Genomic DNA, 15,433 nt, shown 5'->3' on the forward strand with positions numbered 1-15,433 from the left:
GCAGTATATGGGCACTGAAGAATGAAACTCAAAGATCAAAGCTGAAGAAAGTGTCGGTTTAAACCTGTAACAAGCATTGTTAGTTTCATTTCTTCAAAGCAACTTATTTCTATTCTAAGCAGAAAGAGAACAAAGTAGTGAAAGGTATCTGTTACTTACCAGGCCAACAGTGACAAACGTAATAGTGGCGTCTTCACAGGTCCCGTTATTATGACAAGGCTCGGACAAACAAAGAGATATCAGGGTCTCACAGTGTGTCCCTGTGAATCCACTTGCTGAGCAGTCACAGTGGTGTCTGAAGAGTAAATTAATTTTTCATGAAAATTCTTGGTTATATTGAAACCAAATTTCTTCATCCTGCCTCTTTATTTGTTCATCAATCTGATATGAATGGCATGGCCTTATGCTGACCTCCAAGACTTGAGGGATTATCTCTAGAGACCTGAATGATTGTGTATTTCCTTACTAATGCTTTATCATTATTGATTTTAAAAAGTACAGAACAGCTTCCTGCAACATTATTTGGAAGCCATGATCTACTTCAGATTCTTCATATATAAGTTGAAGATGATGTCACAAGATTATTGTAATAATTAAATGTACATATAAAAAGACATATCTCAAGTATCAAGGGTACTAAATGAACTACTATTAAATGGTATACTAAATTAAATTATTGATATTTTTTGAAGTTAGCAGATAACGATTTGTACCAAATAAGGTCTGTTATAAAAAAAGAAGAAACAACAAGCTCATTTTTAAAGCTCAGTAGAAGCACTCATTAAATATATTGTGACTTATGGTAGTCTTTTTCTTTTAAATCACATGAATTTTTCAGTCTCTTTATTTCTAATCCTTCATTGACTAAGGCTATCTGACAGAGTCAAAATTCAATCTGATGGGAAAAGTTGAGATTTTAAGGTATCTTTTAATTTAGGTGAGGTCTCCTCAAGGATTTAGTGTTGTAAAAATGGATCTGAACACTTAGATGAGATCAAAAGAGTGTCTTGAGGGGACGCTTCGGACATAATACAGTTGGCTGTTCTTCACGGTGCGTGTACTTCTCACCAAGTCCAGGAATTGGACTATTAAAGACACCAAAATGGCAAATGTGGCAAGTGACATAGCTTTCCTTTGTCTCAGTAGTTAGGAAAAATCTACCCACTATTTTATTTGTTGCATTCAAAAATCAGTGCTGACGAGATGGCTCAACACCTGAAGGTGCTTGCCGCCCAAGTCTGAGGACATTAGTTCAATCCCTTACGGCCACATAAAGATGCAAGGAGAGAATCGACTCCATAGAGTTGTCCTCTGACCTCCACATGAGTGCTGCAGCATGTGTGTCCCTTAATACACAAGCACATACACATAATAGAAATAGTTTAATTTTAAAAATATTAAAAATCTACTCTGTGTGAGACATTGGAGGCAACAAGTCCTATATTAAAGGACTCATCCAGGTTCAGAGTCAGAAACTCCATTCACAAAGCTCTCTGGTCTGCAAGAACATGTTTTCTCATATATGTTACGGCAAATATGCTCATTTTTATCATGGAAAAATAAAGCCATACTGGTTGATCTTTTCAAAGTTTAGGTGATAAGAGATATAATAGTAAAATAGAGGAATTACTCCCTGCACAGTCAGGAATGGAGGACAAAATTGGCAAGGTTTCAGCCTGCTTGCCGTCCATCACAACAGTTTTGTGTTGTGTGTCTTGATGCTTTCTGGAGATAACAGAGCACACATGGCAGAGTGCTTTCATTTCCTTGGGGGTTTTGGGTAGGACTTTTCATTCTATCCTCCCTGTCTGTTGTGCCCATTGCCTGCTCCAGGAGTACAAGATTCATGCCACAAGAGCATTGCTTAGGCACAAGGAAAAGTCAGAAAGAGATCTGAAGCATGATTTAAAATTATGTTTCATATTTTGTTCAAAAAAGAAACTTGCAACTGCAGCATTGCTCTCTTTAAAAGTCTGTTATCTTGATCAATAGGTTTGAAACACAGATGAATTTTTAGTCTTATTCACTTTGAAATTAGATCTGAGGCAAGTTATCAGTGTGTGCTTGTGTGTGGTATTGGGAATTGAACCCAGGGCCTTGCATACACTAGGCAAGTGCTTTACCACCGAGTAATCCTCAGCCTATGTCTGATCATTAAATAGAGAACAGGATGTATTTCTACTTTTCAAGTAAGTTGTGGGTGTCACCTCATTCCTCTTTACTTCATATTCCTTATTGTAACATGGAATCATTAATCTTCTTTTTGCTTTCCCCTGAACCGTTACAGAATCCAGTAGGACAATTTTAAGTTCAATGCTATTAAACATTGTTCTGCATCTAATAATATAATATCTGTGATTTAATAAGCATGAGAAAGTTATTTACAAAATGTATTATTTGATGTGAGATAATTTATCATTACTCAAATTAATTATCTTTGTCATATCTTTGTATAATTTAGGGTTGCTTTTGTTTTCCTGAAAGCCAGTGATAGAACCTCATTTTGATATAACCTCATGTTATGCTTTTCAGCCATTATGATTTTTCAAAAATATTCACTCAATGCACCAAAGACCTGGAAATCCAGGATATAACAATTCAATATCATTATCCTTAGAGCAGCATGTATAGAAAATTTGTAAAGGATTTTTTCCTCTTGATTTATAGGCTTGTTGTCATGAATATAAATAAAGCCTTAGTTCATGTTTTTAATAATTGATGGCTATGTTTCTGCATCTTCACTATCTATAAGAGGTTTATCACATGAAGTTTAAATGTTGGTACTTGTCATGATGCATACAGTTTTCAAACACTACAAGACTGCCTTGGAAAAACTTCATTCAGGACACATGTCAACCAATGAATATTTTTTAAAAATTAGATTTCTGCAACTTTTCAACATTTAAAGTATAACTTAATCTGTAAATTTCAAATGAAGAATAGCTATAAGACCTCCAACTTCACCATAGCTATAAGACCTTCAGCTTCACCACAGTGGTACATGTTGGTCTTTGTAAGCCAATCACTCATCTATAGAAGGCATACCTCTTTCGTCCATCCACACATAGACCTCCATGGAGACATGGACGACTGGCACATTCATCAAAGTTGAGTTCACAGTGCTCCCCCAGGAATCCAGGCACATAGTTAACAGCAGAAGTAAGCCCCAACATCCTGACAGGTGGCACCATTTAGACAGGGCTGGGATCCACATTCATCAATTTCCAATTCACAGTTCAAACCTTTGAGAAAATTCAACACAGAAAGCCAAAAAAGTTTTAGCAAAGTGAAAATATTTTAGCTATTTGGCAATACTTTACTTACTAAAGCACTTGTCAAATGTTATGTTACCCAAAATAATTTTCCTCCTTGACTCTAATTGCGATTAACTTGGTGTGTTTGTAGGGAGCTGCACAGAGCAGAGCAGCTGTTACTGAGGATTACAGCTTATGGCAGCTTGTGGCTTTTTCCTCTGTGGAAACAAATAAGCCATTTTCAGAACAAAATAATTGTTAGCTGGATTTTTGTTGGAAGACTAAAATGTACCTGTCAATGGCTTTTCCCCCATTATTATTAAACACCAAACTTAGGTTATACACAGAATAGAGGGGAAGCTCAGATTCTGGAGTTCAGACAAGCTGGTTTGGGACCTTAGCACAGCCTATTATTAGCTGTGTGAGCTGGCTGATTTGTATGCAGACCTCAGGCACAGGAGGAGGAAGATCTATGCTCACCAATCTTTATTGCTGTGCTTCTAACTCGAGATAATAAACCACATATCAAAATTATATTGAAGGATTCCAAAGGAGCTCAGAGATGCTACTGTTCGATTTTGTCCCTTCTGATCTAAAGTGCAGTAGGATAGTCCAACACCATCTACCATTCACAACTATCCCTACATTTTACAGATACTCATCTAAATATATATTAAATATATTAAATTTGACTTTTTTGAGAAGAAAAATAATTCTGTCAGTAGAAGTGGAAAGTTGTCAATAGCACGTGTCTCCATCCTCATTTGCCGAACCCTCTGTGAGCCTCAACCTTTCTCATCTGGTCTCTTCAAAATCACTTAAATACTTTGATATGCAGATCTGATTATATCGACATGTGCTTAAGGTTTTGAAATAGCTTCCCCCCAACATTTCCAGGATAAAGCAAAGTTCTGTATAGCAGTGGAAGCTTCTGGAAGATGTGATCGATGCTGCTGACACGTTCTTGCACTACATTACCTTTCACTCACCCCACATAGATAGATGCTCCCCTTACTTAGAATGCTTCATTACTCACTCCCTACTTCAGCAGGGTAACTTCCGTTACTTAACAAAGACTGAGTTTGTGCAGAATGTGATTCTGGAAACTATACTTAACTGCCTGCATATGCCTCTGGTGTTTGTCCATACTCTCAAAATTCCCTTGCATATAAATGTGTGTATCACATTGTATTATAATTTCTTGCTTTTTCCTTTTACAGAATGGTAAGCTCTTTGAAGTCAGTATTTGCTCTTCAGCATTTAGCACATCTTGAACAAAGAATATTATCAATGAATTCCGAATGAACGATGGTCACAGCTGTGCAATAACCCACCCTTTCTTCCTGGATGTTAATGTAGTGCCCCAGGGCAGAACTTCTCTATGCTTCTGCTGGACTGGGTTGACTCTCCTGCAGAAGCTGTGAAGTCAAATTTATGCCTTGACAAATGTTTAAAACAAATTGTGGCTTCCCAAGGACCATTCTAAGCTTCTGATAAGCACTTGGAGATGTATGTCCCTTATTATATACCTTTTGGCAATTGAGATCTGAGTTAACATTCTGTGCCACAAGATAACACACATTATATTCTATCAGTGTGGAGCAGGCCTCATCCCTCATGCTCTCCTCATCACTCAGTGCAGCAGGCAGAGGGCACATGACACATGCAGGCTGGCAATGACAAACCACTCTGAGCACCTCTCTTGTTATCTGCAGAGTCCATGCTTTGAAAATCCTTGGGCTCCAGGTTTGAGTTATCATCATAAATTTCAGATTCCATCAAATGTACTTGACCCCTAACAGACCTATCTATGTCCCATTTTTCTTTAGAATAAGAATTATGCTTACTGATTGTGTGTCCTTTATGTAAATCCATTACACAGTTATTAATGCATGTCTGTGAAGTATGTATCAGTGCAGAGAGGACAGGCAGCATTCCGCTTCTGTTGCTGCTGTAGGTAATCAGTAAGTTTGGTTTCTCAGGGTTATAGTCCTTTTTAACATCTTTCAGCATGTTATGAAGAGAGGCTGGAGGGCTTCCTGCTCTGATTTATTCCCTCAGACAAGCACCATATTTAACAAGATATGTGAGATTAGGGAATATTTTCTTTTTATTTTCAATGGGAATGGCTTTGTGATTTGAGCCAAGAAGTTTTCTGATTTGGGAGTTTAGACTTATCTTTCTAAGGATACTGAAAAGTGACAAAATGTTATTTATCAGTTTATAGTGCTGGGGACCAAACTCGGGGCTTTTGCGTATAGGGAAGTGCTCTACCACACACAACATATCTCTCTAGCTCTTACAAAATACACTTAAGACAGACTTTACAGGGAAAATATTGTGTCTATGACAGATAAACAAATGTCAATTTTAAGACTCCTCTTTTCTCCCTTTCATTTTTGACATCTTTAAAATTAGAATACAAATGTGGCCTGGGAATGGCTCAGTGGATGAAATGCTTGCTCTCAAGTGTGGAAGACCAGAGTTTTGGATACCCAGAACCCACAGAAAAGCCGGCAGCCTTGGCAACTGCCAAGCAGAGACAGGGAATCCCCAGGGCAAGCTGGCAGCTGGAGGAGCCAGAATCTCCGAACTCAGTGAGGCAAGAGCTCCAGCCTCAACAAGTGAAGTGGAGAACCACGGAAGGAAAGCATCCACCATCAATTTTGGAGCTTCAGGTCCATATACACATGTGCTTGCACACAAAGATGCATACACACAGGCATACCGCACACACATACATGTAAAAAAAATTAAAACATGATGCACTTTACAATCCATAGAATTTTAGTCTTACTGTATTTTTGTTCCATCATTTTTCTTAGTGGTAAATGAAATCTACGTAGTACAAATAATATAAATCTATGATGTAAGAATTTTGGTTATTCTTTTATCATGCTTTAAAATAGTAGGACTTTTAAAGTTTATTTTATTTTTAATTGTGTGTGTGTGTGTGTGTTTGTGTGTGTGTGTGTATACATGAGTGAGGGTTTCAGCATAGGAATTTTTGTAGGGCAAAAACTACCAGATCATAGGAACTCCTTTGTAAAACATCTCAGCGGTTCTTTCTCCCTTAATAGTCAATGTGAATACTCAAATAATAAATAATAATCACAAATGTAGCCAGGATATAAAAGTTTAGTTGTCCATATGGGAAGAGTTGTAATTTTCCCCCTCCAGCATCTCGTGACTAGTCAACATTTCTCTTTCCTTTCTTCCTCCTCAGCTCTCTGCCTGTAGCAGCGCACCTTCTGTCTTTGTTTACAGCTCCGTCTCCATTCCCTTTGTGTCTCTAGTCTAGCACAATGGCTAGTGCATTGCAAATACAAATATCTGCTGGTAAATATTTGCTAAGTGAATATTTGTTATTTTATGCATTCACACAGAAAGCATTTGTTAAGTCAAAAACTCCATTTATCAATTAACAACACTTCTAAAGGCTCTAGTTCGGAGCAAAATCCTTAACAGTCATTTTATTTCCTTCATAAGATACTACGAAATTCATCAGTTTCATAATTAGGAGCATATAAACACCACCGCCTTTCCTCTGATAAAATGTTAGCAGCAATTACATATTTCTCATGGAACAAGTTTATATTTTATAATAATGATTTTATTTTTCACTAAATTATTTTCCATGACTGAAAATTTCCAGATGATTTGCCATAGGGGCCTTCATAAAACATCCTTAGAAAAGGTAGAACTCGATCCAAAGTCAAATCTCCACATTGTCTGAAATTCAAATGACAACTGTGGCAGAGCTGATGGGGTCCATACTGTCCCTGTGATGGCGCTGACAGGGACCACACTGTACCTGTGATGGTGCTAATGGGGACCACACTGTACCTGTGATGGTGATGATGGGTACTACACTGTACATGTGATGGCACTGACAGGGAGGCACACTGTACCTGTTATGGTGCTGACAGGGACCACACTGTACCTGTGGTGGTGCTGATGGGGACCACACTGTACCTGTGACGGTGTGCTGATGGGGAGGTACACTGTATCTGTGCTGGTGCAGATGGGGAGCCATACTGTACCTGTGAGGCTTGGACATCAGAATGAACATGGACTCTCGGAGAAGACTTAGAAAACCATGAAATATTTACCTGGGTTCTAGGGATTGAACTTAGGTCCTCATGCTTGTGAGACAAGCACTTTACCATCTGAGCTATCACCCCAGACCAGGTAATTGAGAAAGAACAGAAATTCCCTTCTCACAGCCTTGGCGGCTGAGCATTCTGAGTGATAGGTGCCAACAGGTTTGGTATCTGGTGAGGGTCTGGTCTCTGTTTCCACGATGGCATTTTGAATGCTGTACCCACCAAAAGAATGGAAGGTGGTGAGCACTCTCCTCAGATCCACATCCACTGCAGCCCTCATGATTCATGAGGGCTCTGCCTTCATGAATCAAAGGCTCCCATTTGGCCCCATATCCCAATACTGTTGCATTGGTCATTAAGTTTCCAACACACATTTGGGAAGGAACATTCAGACAATAGCACCAGCTATCTAGAGTCATTATTTGCAATAGCTGTTTTATACAAAAACCTGTTTTCTAAAGTTCTTATTCCTTCTTCTCATGGACTTTGTGAATTAAGAGTCAAGGATATCACATGAAAGTCCACATAACTATGTAAGTTGCTTCTCAAAATGAGGCCCCTGAACCAGCAGCATCAGCATCATATGGGAACTTGTTACAAGGGCACATTTTTGGGTCCCATCTCATATCTATTGAATCAAACACTGTATTTTAATGGTAAGCTCTCCAGGTGAGTTTGATGTATGCTAAAGTGTGAGAGCCATTGATTCATGTGAGTTTGTCAAGTTTAAAGTAGTGGTTGAACTTCTGGTGGATTTCTTTATTAGTAGCATCAAAATTTCCTCGGATAAAGTAAATCTGAACATATTCTTGCTCCAATAAATCGTGAGTGAGCTTTCTTCCTAGTGATTGTTAGTTAAGCCTTTCTTTTCCTTTTCTGTTGGTGTGATAAAAACACCTTTATTAAGGCAACTTATAGAAGGAAGAGTTTATTTGGCTTACTGTTCAGAAGGTTAGAGACCATTATGGTGGAGAAGACATGGCATCAGAGGTGGCCAGAGCAGAAAACTGAGCAATTGTCTGGGCATGGTGATATTTGCCTTTAACCCCAAGACTTGGGAGTCAGAGGCAGGTGAATCTCTGTGAGACTAGCCTGGTCTACATAGAAAATTCCAGGCCAGCTGGGACTACAGGGAGTCTCAAAATGAATATAAATAAATAAATAGATAGATGATAGAGAGATGATAGAGAGATGATAGATAGATAGATAGATGGATAGATAGATAATAAACAAAGAAACAAAGAAAAAGAAAGCTAGCTGAGCAATTACATCTTCAAGCAGGTATGGGAATTGAAGAGAGATTGAAAATCTGGCACGCTTAAGAACTTTTTTTTTAGCAATTGCTTTTTTTAACTTTAAAAATTTTATTGAAAATTTTATACATGCATAAGGAGGTGTTTTGATCAAATCCACACCCACACTCTCCCCTCCAACTCCTACCATATCTCCCCATCACTTTTTTCTGAGAAACTTCATGTTCTCACTTTCTCTTTCTTTCTCTTTCTTTCTTTCTTTCTTTCTTTCTTTCTCTCTCTCTCTCTCTCTCTCTCTCTCTTTCTTTCTTTCTTGTGGTTTTTTTTTCTACATTCTCCCCTCAGAAGAGGTAACCCTAAAATCTTTTTAGGGATTAGAGAAGAGCTCCTAAATACTTTTGACATTTGTGGCCTCTGGAACAGAGTATGTTGCTAACAGGCCCAAGGACATTTTGACTTTTAGCCAGGAAACTGGCTTGTTTTTGGGGTCTTTTTACCCTAACTGCCCAGCCAATTCCTACCTCCTATTCTTATCACACTATCCTCTGAAGAGGTTACCCAAATTGCTGAGGATGCAGACCACTCTGGCTTCTTCCATGCTGAACATGGATGCAGGGTGAGGCAATTGGGGTACCCCTTCAGTGGGTCTATCTTAAGACTCCCAAATTTCACATATCCTATTCACCAGTCAAGGACTTTCTTTTCTCCCTACAGATAAGAGTTATGCTTAAGAACTCTTAAAGCCTGCCCCCAGTGGTATGCTTCCTCCAGCAAGGCCATACCTCCTAGAACCTCCCAAAACTGCATCACCAACTGAGAACAAAATGTCCAAATAATTGGAACCTATGAGACACATTCTCATTCAAAGAACCATACCTTTCATGTCCACAGTCATTATTCTAGGTGTAGCTCTAATGCTTTAAATCTGGGTTATTATGCCTTCTATGAATTAAACACAGTTTGAATATAGAATTTTTTCATATATTTTTGTTTATGAAATATAGCTGCATCTTATGCTTTAAAAGTAAATTTAATGTGTACCTTATATTTGAAAATTAAATGTAATGTGATTTTTTATGTTATTGTTTGAAAAATATTTATATACCAAAAGTCTTCATTTATTCATTCATTTATATTTTTTGTGTCTAAGTGCATGTGTATATGTTTGTATTTGTATGTCTATGCATACATGTGTATGTGTGTGTTTGTGAAGGCCAGAAGTCAATACAGGGTGTCTTCTTGGACAACTCTCCACCTTATTTTTTCAGACAGGGTTTCTTACTGAACGTGGAACTCACCAGTTGGTTGGACTGGCTGGTCAGTGATCTCTAGGGAGGTTGTGGTTGCAGTCAAGAACCATGAATTGCACAGTCTTTCACAGGGGTGCTGTAGAACCAAACTCAGGTAGATTATTATGTTTCCTCCAATGAGCATTTTACCAACTGAACCATCTCCCCAGCCCTGCTCAGATCTGTTTTATAATGAAGGAAGTGAAATATAAACCCAATTATACACTCCCCATATCGTACACCCAATTATACACTCCCCATATCGTACATCCAATTATACACTGGCCATATAGCCAATTGGTCTTTTCCTTCCCTCTTACAGCCCAGTTTTCTCATATTGCAAGCATTTAAATGAAAGAGGTACACATTAAGCTGGGCATGGTGGTGCAGGCCCTTAATCCCAGCCCTCGGGAGGCAGAGGTAGGTGGAGCTCTGTGAGATCAAGGTGAGTCTGGTCTATATAGTGAGTTTTTAGGCCATTTGTGGCTACAGGGAGACCCTGTCTCAAAAAGACGAAAAAAAAAAAAGAGGTATACATTGATCAATCTGGTTAATTTAAGAATCATCCTCAATTACAGAATGATTCATTGCATAAACTTGAACTAAAAGCAGACAAATATTCTGAGCTAAAAAGTTTAGAAAGTTTAGAAGTAAGCTTGCTGTGCTTACTTTGAGTTTCAACTGGAGTTTTTGCTTATGCACACAGTCTTGCCCTCAGCTTCAGCTGCTCACCCTGAGCCCAATGAATCACAGCTCATGAAGCACAGTGGAGTGCACAGAGGAGAATTCTCGCAGGGTGAACCCTCTCCACATTGTGGTGCTTTCTCCCCTCCTACCTCTCTGTCTTTTAAAATTTATTACCTTTTCTTGCATTACTGCTGAGAAGCACACAGCTTTCCCCCTCTGTAAGCTGAGTTCTTTATGATGACTCTAAATTTGGATGTGTCACACAGCACCTGGGTCATCTTAACAGTTCCCAGGACTCATCAGGATGTCTAGGAGCACTCAGGAGCTTCCACGCTGAGTGCTCATGCTCCTTTGCTTTCCCTCTCAATGTTGGCTTTCTCGTGATTCTATTCATCTTGTCTGGGATTCCTCTTAATTGGCCTGGACTGCCACATACACCAGTGCTCATGGGACGGTAACGAAGTAAACAAGTAAGAAAAGTTTCCAAATGAAGTTCCTATGAACTTAATTTCTGGCTTCCAGCCCTGGCTATTTCTTAGAATTATCTATTAAATTTGACCCTCTAAAGGTAGAGTATGAATATTTCTGTTCCAGAACTCTCTGGATGATTGCTAATGAGTACTAAGGGTTGAGAACTACCGATGAGCCTGTAGGTGACTGACCAGCAAGCCTATGGCCATAACCTTGAGCCTGAACAAACCTAGCCAGTTCAGAGGAGACCTGATTCTTACTGCCTTATGTGTCTCTTATATAAATTTTATTTTGTAATCACGTTTTCTATATAGCACCTGAAAAGCTGAAATTATAAAAATATAACTGATTTTTCAGAAATCATGGGAAAAACATAGATCTGTGGAAATAATACTATTATATCAGTGGATTTGTGGTAAAGTTTAAGTATTTTACTGGGCCAAGAGTGCTGGCTGTCTTTGGACCCAGAACAGTCATCATGTAGCCCACAGTGTAAACGAATTTATTGTAAGGCGAAGTGCTTTTTGATGAAATTTTGCTACATTTTACATTTTGAATATACCCTTGACATTCTTTATGACTAAAGTTAGACTGCTGAAGAAATTCAATTAAATCAGAATATGAAAAAAAATTGTAAAGCAAATTTTTCAAACTGTATTTTTGCAAGTATAATTTTTAGAATACTGCAATTAACATCAGCCATTTAACATTAACCTAATCTTGCATATGTTCCTTTTAGTCATAATTATAATAATGAAACATCAGCAGGAGGAAAGTGATGCTACTATAATGAACTACAGTGACTTAAAAAAAAATAACCACTATGAACAAAACCAATCCCAAACCAACTCTACAAAAATTCATCTATTTTGATTCAAAAAAATTAAAGTGTTGAAATTCAATTGCCAAAACTCTGGTGAAAAAATGAACATGATCATATGGCTTATAAACAAGGAACTTTTCTTGTTTTACAAAATGACAGGTAATACACACTCAAAGAATAAATATATGACATATTTGTGTCCTTTAGAAATTAACATTTTATTAGGGAGAGAGGGAACAAAACCTACAGAGGCCTGTGAAACAGGACAGAAGGTAGAAGGTTCTTCAACAGAATTACACACTTCTTTGGAGATAATCACCATAATTCCTTTAGTGGTATAAAAGACACCCCAAAGGGAGAGAGAAGCTACTTGCATAAAAAAAAAAATGAAGAAGAAGATGGATTTGAAGAAATAGAACACATTGGTGGAACCGTGTGAAAAACTTGACTACCACCCCCAAACTTTGGTGGGGGGCTTTTAGTGAGGAGCTAACATTATTCTTTGTTTAGTCGCAGCTCTTAAACCTGTTTTTTCTTCGAAAACAGGCCTTAGATCTGTTTTAGGAGGCCTTTTACAGACATGACAAAATAAGAAACTTAGATGAAAGTGTTAATAAAACAAAGAAAAATTAAAGTCAAGTACCAAAAAAGTTACAAAAGTGTCATGATATAGGAGAATATTGGTATTAAAATATGTGTGATGTCACAGAAATATGAGTGAAGAAAGCATAAGGTAAGCAGAAGTTAGAGTGGATGGCGAGGAAGCACAGATGGGGGAGGATTCCCCGTGATGAGGGCGTGGAACATACAAAGGTAAAGGACATCAAGAAAGATGACCATCGTGGGGAACTGACTTTGAGTCCCTTCAATTCAGGTGGATAAAGAGCACAGACTGAATGTGAGGAACTGAGCAGAGTGGCCTGGTCATGGACTGTGACTTGCTATTCTATCATTAAGATAATAGGGCACTTGGCTTCTGGTAAGAAACTGGCTTCCTGAATCAGTTCTGCACCATTCTGATCCGGTACCCTCTCCAGGAGACCAGTTGCCTCCACATCTATCACCCAACAAATGCTACTCCGAACCTTAGGCAGAGAAACCTCTCCTTCCTGTGAAAAGCAGTTAGTGCGGAGATGCACAAGGTGCTGAGAATAAGCGACAGTTGAGTGCTTAGCCCCAAAGACATTTTTACCGCACCCTCTAAGGCTCAGTGAACATTGCAGAAGAGCATTCAGAAAGTATGTAGGAGCTGGAAGATAAATGCCATCTTCTGGATAAGACACAGCCATTGCGACCACAAGCTGCACAGCAGCTGTGAATGCCTGCACAGGGTCAACAGCCAGGCATGGGTAGAGGGTGCTCATGGCACCTTACTGCTGAACTATTTGTTACTGATAGATTCAGGAAGTAGGAATCTTGTCTTCAGTGTGGACCCACTAATGACCCCCCAGCCTCCAATGAATAACCCTATTTCAGTGCTTACAGACATGGCCCTGGTTAAATTAAATGGGTCATGAAAACAAACCAAAACTTATGTGTCAGGAAAAGGAACTGGTAGGAAGGATGGATGATCAGATGGGAGGAAGATAGCAGTGGGTGCTGTCAAAACCAGTAGGATTTTTCCTTTATTTATTTTTATGTTTATGAGTGCTATGTTTGGATGTATGTAAGAACACCTGTGTTGTGCAGTGCCCACGAAGGACAGAAGAGGGCATCAGAAACTTTGGAACTGGAGTTACAGATGGTTGTTATCTACCATGGGTGTGCTGGAATTCAAACTCAGGTCTTCTGCAAGAAGAGTCAATGATCTCAATGACAGAGTCATCTCTCCAGTCCTGGCGTTTAGTTCTTCGAGTTCTTTGTATATTCTAGATACTAACTCTTTGTTACATGTATATCTGGTAGAGATTTTTTTCCTGTTCTGTAGGCTGCCTCTTCATTTGACTGATGGTGTTCTTTGCTGTACAGAAGCTTTGTGGTTTCATGAGGGCTCATTTCTCAATTGTTGGTCTTATTGTCTGTGCTACCAGCGGTCTGTTCAGAACATCATTCCCCGTGTCTGTAAGTTCCAGCATATTCCCTACTTTCTTCTCTATCAGAGTCAAGGTATCTAGTCTTATGTTGAGGTCCTTGATCCATTTGTAGTAGAGTTTGATGCATGGTAAAGATAAGGATCTAGTTTCATTCTTCTGCACGTAGCCATCCAGTTTGACCAGCACCATTTGTTGAAGAAGCTATCTTTTCTCCAGTGTGTATTTTTGGTCTCTTTGTAAAAAAATATCAGATGGTTGAAGGTGTGGGGACTTAAATCTGAATCCTCAATTATACTTCATTGAACAGTGTGTCTGTTTTTATGCCAGTTCCATGCTTTTTGTATTACTATAGCTCTATGGTATAATTTGAAATCAGCAATGGTGATGTGTCCAGTCTTCTTCAGTTGTTCAGGTTGTTTTGGTTATCCTGTGCTTTTCTGTTTCTTTCTTTTTAAAAATATTTTATTTATTATTTTTATATTATGTGTATGAGTGTATTGCCTACATATGTGTGAGTGCACCCATGTCGTGCAATGCCTTGGAGGTCAGAAGAGGGCATCTGGAACTGGAGTTAAGGATGATTCGTAGCCACCATGTGGGTACTGGGAATCGAACCTGGGTCCTCTGCAATAGCAGTCAGTGCTCTTAACTGCTAAGCCATCTCTCCAGCCCTGCTTTTCTGTTTCTATATAAAATTTAAGATTGTATTTTCAATTTCTGTTCAGAATCATGTTGGAATTTTGATGCGGATTGTGCTGAATCTGTAGATTACTTTTTGTAGGATGGTCATTTTCACATTGTTAATTCCACCAATCTATGAGCAAAATAGATCTTTTTGTCTTCTGGTATCTTCAATTTCTTCCTTCACAGTGTTAAAAATTTTATTATATGTCAAAGACCCACCCCAGGCCCCTCCAGGGGAAGTCAACTCTGTGCTTTGACTCCCCCAGCCTCATTCAACCCTCCCATCTCCGATACTGTTCTCTTCTCTGAGTTTGGGCCCTGCCCCATTCCTTGTCTTGGGGCCCCAGACACCTGGGGAACCAATACTGCTTCCTGATCCTTTTCATTCAGACCAAGGTAGTGCCTTCTCTGGGCCCAAGGAGCACTGCTTCTGGCCCTGGCTCCACCCTCACCTCCCTCTGCATCCCTGGGCCAGCACCACCCACCAGCCTCTTTCTGAGACACAGGGGCTAACCTTCTTCCTGATCCTTTGCATCCAGACCAACCCAGCTCCTCAGAGCAGTCCCCAGGAGTCCTTGGGGCTTCTTCTCCCACATCTGCCTTTGCATTTCTGGGTGGCAAGGCCACCAGCTTCAGTAGACCACCATCTTTCCTGGGCCAGGCTCTTAGGCCAGTCCAATCCCCAAATTCATGAGGCCAAAATGGTTCCTGGAGGGATGCAGACCTTAGGAGAAAGCCTAAAAAATCTGACCCTCACCTGAATTGGGTCTCTGTGGGAACTCCTGAAGACAAAAGCAATCCAGCCACTCCAATATAAAATCAAAAGAGAGAAC

At 39.2% G+C, this 15,433-nt stretch overlaps 1 pseudogene; it reads right to left on the reverse strand.

The window, feature by feature from the left end:
- Positions 1–15,433, reverse strand: part of LOC103737912 — a 92,028-nt pseudogene that overhangs the window by 56,299 nt on the left and 20,296 nt on the right.

The sequence above is a fragment of the Nannospalax galili genome, unplaced genomic scaffold, assembly GCF_000622305.1.
Source record: "Nannospalax galili isolate Female #2095 unplaced genomic scaffold, S.galili_v1.0 scaffold3891, whole genome shotgun sequence".
Lineage (NCBI taxonomy): Eukaryota > Metazoa > Chordata > Mammalia > Rodentia > Spalacidae > Nannospalax > Nannospalax galili.